Source organism: Aegilops tauschii, chromosome 3, assembly GCF_002575655.3.
Source record: "Aegilops tauschii subsp. strangulata cultivar AL8/78 chromosome 3, Aet v6.0, whole genome shotgun sequence".
NCBI lineage: Eukaryota > Viridiplantae > Streptophyta > Magnoliopsida > Poales > Poaceae > Aegilops > Aegilops tauschii.
This window is the reverse complement of record NC_053037.3, coordinates 221,008,571-221,015,206: the sequence shown is the minus strand read 5'-3', so window position 1 is coordinate 221,015,206 and position 6,636 is coordinate 221,008,571.

The window sequence follows — 6,636 nt, the reverse complement described above, 5'->3', positions numbered from 1 at the left end:
AGTTACTACCGCCTCCGCCCTTTTTGGAATAGAAATCCTATGATTATGTTCTCCCAATCCATGAAATTAGTAAGTTTCGTTAGATCCGTGTAGTGTATTGATTGTTTCAATGGTACAAGTGATAAGTGATTAGTTGTTTCATCTGTGCAAATGATTTCTGCTAGTAATCCGATTAGGGTTAGTGTTCGTGCTAATAATTCCTAGCCAGGACTTGACAATTGATTTTGAATGACCTACATATTTTTTTGCCATTATTTTCTTCAAGATTGGTCTATACATAGATGACTGTGCTTAAAAATCGAACCATAATCTTTGGATATGTATAAATAAATAGCTATAAATTCCTAATCCTACTTCACGGCATGCAATCATTGATTTGATGCCAAATTTGTTTTACTATTTGTATAGGTGCTGTCTGACGATGTGGACAGCGAGGATGAAGATGGCCAGAGGAGGTACAAGAGGAAAATCCTGAGGGAGCTTTATGCGGGAATGCATAACAGGCGTATTAGGACCTGGAACGGCGGCTATCGATGCCCATTTTGCAACCACAAGCTTCATGATGCGTATCTAAGTGTTCTGGCGCATGCAAGAGAAAGGGCCGTTGGCTCCTTCAAGTAGAAGTATTCTCGCAGGGTGGCGCACGACGCATGCGCCGAGTACCTGGAGAAACTTCAGGATCATGCCGGCATGTGAGATGAGATGTGGGATCGAACTATGTACGCTTGAGTATGCTTAATGACGGTTGAACTATGTACTTATGGTTCAACTATGTTTGAGTATGTTTAATCTATGTTTACTTATGTCTAACCGTGGGGTATGGATGCAATCAGTTCTGTTGATGGAATGTACCTCCATCTTGGTTTATTGGTCCCCTTTGTAATTTGGGTTAAATTTTGACCAAAGGTTTAACTGGCAAAATGTTTGTGCAGGTCAGCAAAAATTATATTGTTGGATGGGTATTTGAGCATAGTGTTCAGTGATATAATTTTTGGTGACATGCATAAACATTTCTTAGTTAAATATTTGGTCAAAATTTGGTAAAAATTACAAAGGGGACCGATAAACTAGGACGGAGGTAGTACGTCAATCACACATGGTTCCCAAAATTGGAACCATGTGCAATGACTTTCATTTTGCCTGTTGCATCAATCACACATGGTTGGCTCTAGCAAATCGTCACCTCCAAATTTCTTTGTGGGACAGAAGACCCTCACCACCCAATTCAAAAATGAAAAAAGAAAACCCTCACCATCCCCATGTCACAAAAAGCCCCACCTCGCCCGCCACCCCCTCCGGTCCCCATTCACACCTGCACAAGCTCCTCCACATCTATGCATGGCACTGCCTATCGCGGCGGTAAACACTTAGCTCGCGGCCTGCCGCTACGGCCAGGCTGCCGGCAAAGCCCACCGCATTTTGCCACTTCTGCTTGCCGCCTCCTATCACCATCAACTTTCTCGACGCTGCTCGCAGTCGACCCAGCTCCGCTCGGTTGGGTAATCTACTGTACTGAGGGTTCTTTCTCATGGAAAACAAGGTAATTAATTTACTGAGATATTATCTCATCTCTTATCCCAGTTCATCTGCCTCCTTTAATCACCCCGCCGAAATCGCCGTGAATTCATTTTTATTCGAGCTGATTTGAGGGTTTTCTTCCGTTCATAGAGTGTACAGCGCGCGGACAGACCAAGACCTTGCGGCCTCTGCCAGACATTCCATCTCACCGAACCAGATGACTTGAGGATGCGGGCGGTATGTTCAATCTCACCCTAAATTGGCTGGCATGGCCTACTTTCCTGAACATATTCTAAATATTACTACATTTGGATAAAAGCTGCCACATGCACCGTATACGTCAAAGGGGATTTCCCCCCTCTTCTTTCTATATTAAGAAAATTCATGATGTATTGTTCTTTCGATTACTCTCATATTTCCATGACATCATGTTTACCCTATCTGTTTAATTATAAATTTTTGTCCTTCGATTTCCACTGCTGTACAGTTCTTTCAATTTGGGCCCATATTTGCATGTTACCATATTTTCTTCAACAATCCTACCATTTTCTGCAGCGCGTCCCTTGCTATGCAACAGAATTTGTAGTGCACAGTCTTTCCCTTTACATAAATCAAGACTGCAGGGATGTCATACTGCACACAAACCATGGATTTACAATTGTTGCTACTGTAAGACTTGATGAACGTGGTGATTCCTATTTTGGCACTAGCTTTTGGAAAGAAAATTCTAAGTTTTATGAACTGAAACCTGGCACTATAATTGCACTGCACATAAAAGGGCCTGGTCATGAGATATATGGTAACTTCCCCGACGATATCATCCGTCCAGACTTTGTTCGAAGTAAGTTTTCTTTTCAATTATCTGCATGTTGACTTACCCAGCAATATCACATGAATTGTCTAGTATTAAACAACCAACTGTTATTCCCTTTTCTTACTATATTCCTACCTAATAACTTCTAGTTACCATACACTTTTCTATTGCCCTGTTTTAACTAAATATTCCCTGTACTCCCATTTCTATCCGAAAGCGCCGCTGACAAGGAGACTCCGGAGGTGGAGAACAGGGCTGCCAGGAAGCAGAGGCGGGGCGAGCTAGAACCGTGAGCGACTCTAGCAGGCCTAGACTTCATCAGCAGCCTCCCCGATGATATGTTGCCAGTCATCATCTCCCTCCTGCCAATCAAATATGGGGCACGGACAACCGTCCTTTCCCGGCGGTGGCGACCCCTATGGAACTCCGGCCCTCTCGACCTCATCGACACCCACGAGCTCTGCCATGGCTATCGCAAAAGCTTGGATGCGTTCTCCAAGATCCTCGGCAGTCACCTCGGCCCAACCAGAGGCCTTAGAATGGGCAAGTTCCGTTCCAACGGCAAGGACCGAGCCAAGCTTGACGTCTAGGTCCGATCCCCCGCCCTAGATCAGCTCGAGGAGCTCACTTTTGATGATGGGCATATGTGGTCGCTGCCAACGCCCGCACTCCGCCTCGCGCCCACGCTGCGCGTTGCCAAGTTCAGGAACTACCATCCACCCTTAATGACGCGTCCGCTCTTATTCTACCACGACTGAAGCACCTCGAGCTCGTCGTCGTCTACATCTCAAATGGTGACATGGAGCACCTGCTCCGTGGCTGTACTGCACTCGAGTACCTTTGTCTTCAGCCAATCAATGGGTTGAGTACCTTCCACATCACCTCCATGACTCTCCGGACTATTTATGTGTGTTGCTGGTGCGGCAGGAAGACATCACAAGATGTGTACCACGGTATGGTCACTGAGGACACACCTGCACTTGAGAGATTACTGTAGTTAATCAAGAAGGTCCAACAAGAATCAATGTCATTTCTACGCCGAAATTGACAGTGGTGGGCTACTCGTCTGACAAATACTCCGAACTTGTTATTGGATCCACACCAGTTCAGGTACAACAGCCGCCTTCTACCTCTCCTTCTACAAATTAAAATTATTTCTAATTTTGAAGATGTTTGTTCATCTATCATTCAGAAAATGATTCCGACAAGCTTGACCCCGAAACTGCGCATAGTGAATGTCGGTGTGGAACGACACCTATGGGATCACAAGAATCCCTACTACGGTTGCCGGGGCGCAGGGTTGTGAGCAGGGCAGGATTAGTAATCAGCACAAGGATCGTTTACCCAGGTTCAGGCCGCGAGGATGCGTAAAACCCTAGTACTGCTTTGGTGGGTGTATTTCAGAGAGTTCTTGAGCTCTCGAACTAGCTACGGTGGGGTCTGCGGTCCCAAAGAGCCGAATCCTTCTCCAGTATGCCATGGGCCTCCTTTTATAGTCGAAAGGGGCTGCCACAGTGGCATGCAGGAGGTGGAAAGGCGTCCAGTATTGCGAGCTTATCGCTCGTATTATAGGACAAGACGCGTTTAATGCGCCGCTGAGGTGTCCCCTAGCTTTATCGGGGACGGGGGCGAGGCCCGTCCCGTCGTTCGCCGCTCCTCCTCGTTTCGACACGTGCCCTAGCCAGTGATGCATGCGGTGCCATGTAGGCAGGCAGGCAGCTGAGGTGGCGCGGTGGTGGAGCCTCCACGAAGATCTGCATGCCGCCACGCGGGCGCTTGACGAGTTGGCCCGGGAGCTGCATGTTGCCACGCAGGTGCCTGCTCAGCTGGTTGAGCTGGCAGCTGCATGCGAACGGTGGTGGAAACTTGGTTGGTGCGGGCCTGGTAGTGGCCCTGCTGGCGTCCTCGGTGAGGGCCTTGCCGGGTGGCCCGGCAAGGGTCTTGCCGTGGCGCGCTGTCGTCCCCCGCAAGGACCTTGCCGGGGATCTAGTGGCCTTCCTCGGCAAGGATCTTGCCGAGGCTCGTCGTCTTCTAATCCTCATATGATCTTGAGGGTTCCTTGTCTTCACAAAGATCTGCACGCCACCACAGAGGTGCCTCCCGAGCCCTGGCCCAACGTGGTTGATGGTGCTGGGGATGTGGGCTCAAGGGTGGCTTGTTCTGTTGGTGTTTGGGCGTGCTACCCCGGCAAGGGTCTTGCCGGGGCTGCTGAGGCCGTCCCCGACAAGGGTCTTGCCGGGGGAAACTGCTCCGCCCCTCTGCCTCTTTGCGTCCTTGGGCTTGGCGTTGCTCTGGCTGCCTCGGGCTTCGGTTTTACCTTGGTTCACCTCCCCTACTCTGCTTGGTGTCGCCGTGCACGCAGCTCCGACTGCCCGTGCACAGGTAAAGGGGTACAAAGATGCGCCCCTTCGTTTGTACACCGACAGGAGCCCCCGGGCCTGGGCCACACATAAGCGCGGTACGTTGTTGGGCCAGGCCCAAAATGGTGCGCGGGTAGGCGGGGCGGTTTTTACCGCGGCAAAACTTTTCGCGCGCTGTGCCTCCCACGACCCGCGCGCGGCGTGGCGCGGCGTGGTGGGGTGCGCGTGACGTGGGCGGCATGCGTGGGGCAGTTTCTGCATGCATGCGTCACATCGGGGTAAAGAGGCGGCTCGCGTCTTCCCCATAAAAAGAGGGAGGTGTGGAGGCACGGCTCATTTACTGCGCGGGGCCGGGTCGCAGTCTTCAAGGCGTCCAGACCCCACAATCACGGGGTGGGGAGAGGTCACTTCACCCGCCCCCTTGATTCTGCACGTTCGCCACACGTCCTTCATGCGCTTGGGGTGGCAATCGGTGGAGGCGGGAAACCGGGCCGTCGCTGATTGGGGCAGCGGGTCGGTCTCGATTCCCTGCGCCCCTGGTGGCTGGATTGGCCGAGCAGGGCGGCCGAGCCCCGACCCTGCCCCTCTATAAGGAGGGGGAGGGGGGATGGCATCCCGCACTCTTCTATCATATATCTCCTCCTGCTTCTGCTTCTTCCTTTCACTTGCCATGGAGAAAGGGAATCCCGGTCCCTCGACGGTGGCGGCGAGGGTCGCTGCTCGACAGCGTGTCCCTCCTCCTCTTGAGCCTGCGGTGGTGGAGCCAGCCTCGAGGGGAAGGGGGAGGGGGCGAGGCCGTGGGCGAGGCCGGGGCAGAGGTTGTGGTGCTCGGGGAAGAGGAGGACGGGCGGCGTGCCGGCTTCGTCCCCGCCAATGATGCCTTTTCCAATGGAAGGCCATGTCGGAGACCAGCCCCGCGAGTTCTTCATCAGGCTGCGCCGGCCTCCTCGTCGCCGTCATCGTCTTCCTACCCCGTTCGCTCGGGAGATGGAGCGTGACCCGCCCCAATCCCTCAGATTGCACATGAGGGGCTGCGGGAATGGGGGCACGCGGGTCGACGTCGACTTCCCGGCTCCTCGGGTCATGTACCTCCGTCGTGGATGGAAGAAATTTGCTCGCATCCACAGCCTGACGGCGGGGCTCGTCCTCTACTTCAAATTAATGGAGGATGGCCTGCTCTCCGTCAAGGTCTTCGGAGACATCGGGACTCGCCTGAAGTGCTGCGTGGAGAGCTCCTCCGACGGAGATTCCAACGACGGAAGCTCTTCCTCAAGCGAAAGCGATGAGGAGGACAGCGGGGCAGACGACGGGGACAAGTCCGACTAGGCGTCGGACGGCCCGCGCCTGGGTGGGTGCGGCAGCAGCAACATCTGCACCTGGCCGCTCCTCCGGTAGAGTTTTGCCGGGGGAGGGCCAGCTCCTTGAAATTCTCAGGGCCGTCTCCTTGGGCGGCTGGCGTCGGGAGGCTGTGGAAGGGGAAGATGGAGGGTGGCAAGGCCGTCAACTCAGATTATGCAGGCACCGACGCCTTCATCGCGTATTGCCGGTCCTGCCGCCTCATCTTCCAGCTCCTTTCCCGGCACCGTCATCACCGGCCCATCCGTGGGCAACCACCGAGGTGTCCTCTTGGTGCTTTATGCTGCTCGTAGCTCACCTAGGCGCCCCTTTTGCCCTTTTGCCTCCTTGGCCTACCTCCTGAGGAGAGGGACAACAAAGGGATTACGGGCATCTTATCTCTTTTTTAATCTGTAAGCCCTCGGGCATTGTTAAATCTAAAGCTTGTAATCCCCCTTGTTCATGTTTTTCATCTCGTATGAACTGTACTTGTATGGGATGTTTTTAATGAAAAAGGGGTGTTTGCTGGGGGTTTTCGTTCGTGGATGGAGCCCACGACAAGGAGTGAATCCTTGTTACTATTCAAGGTAAACGTTTTCCATCCGGCAA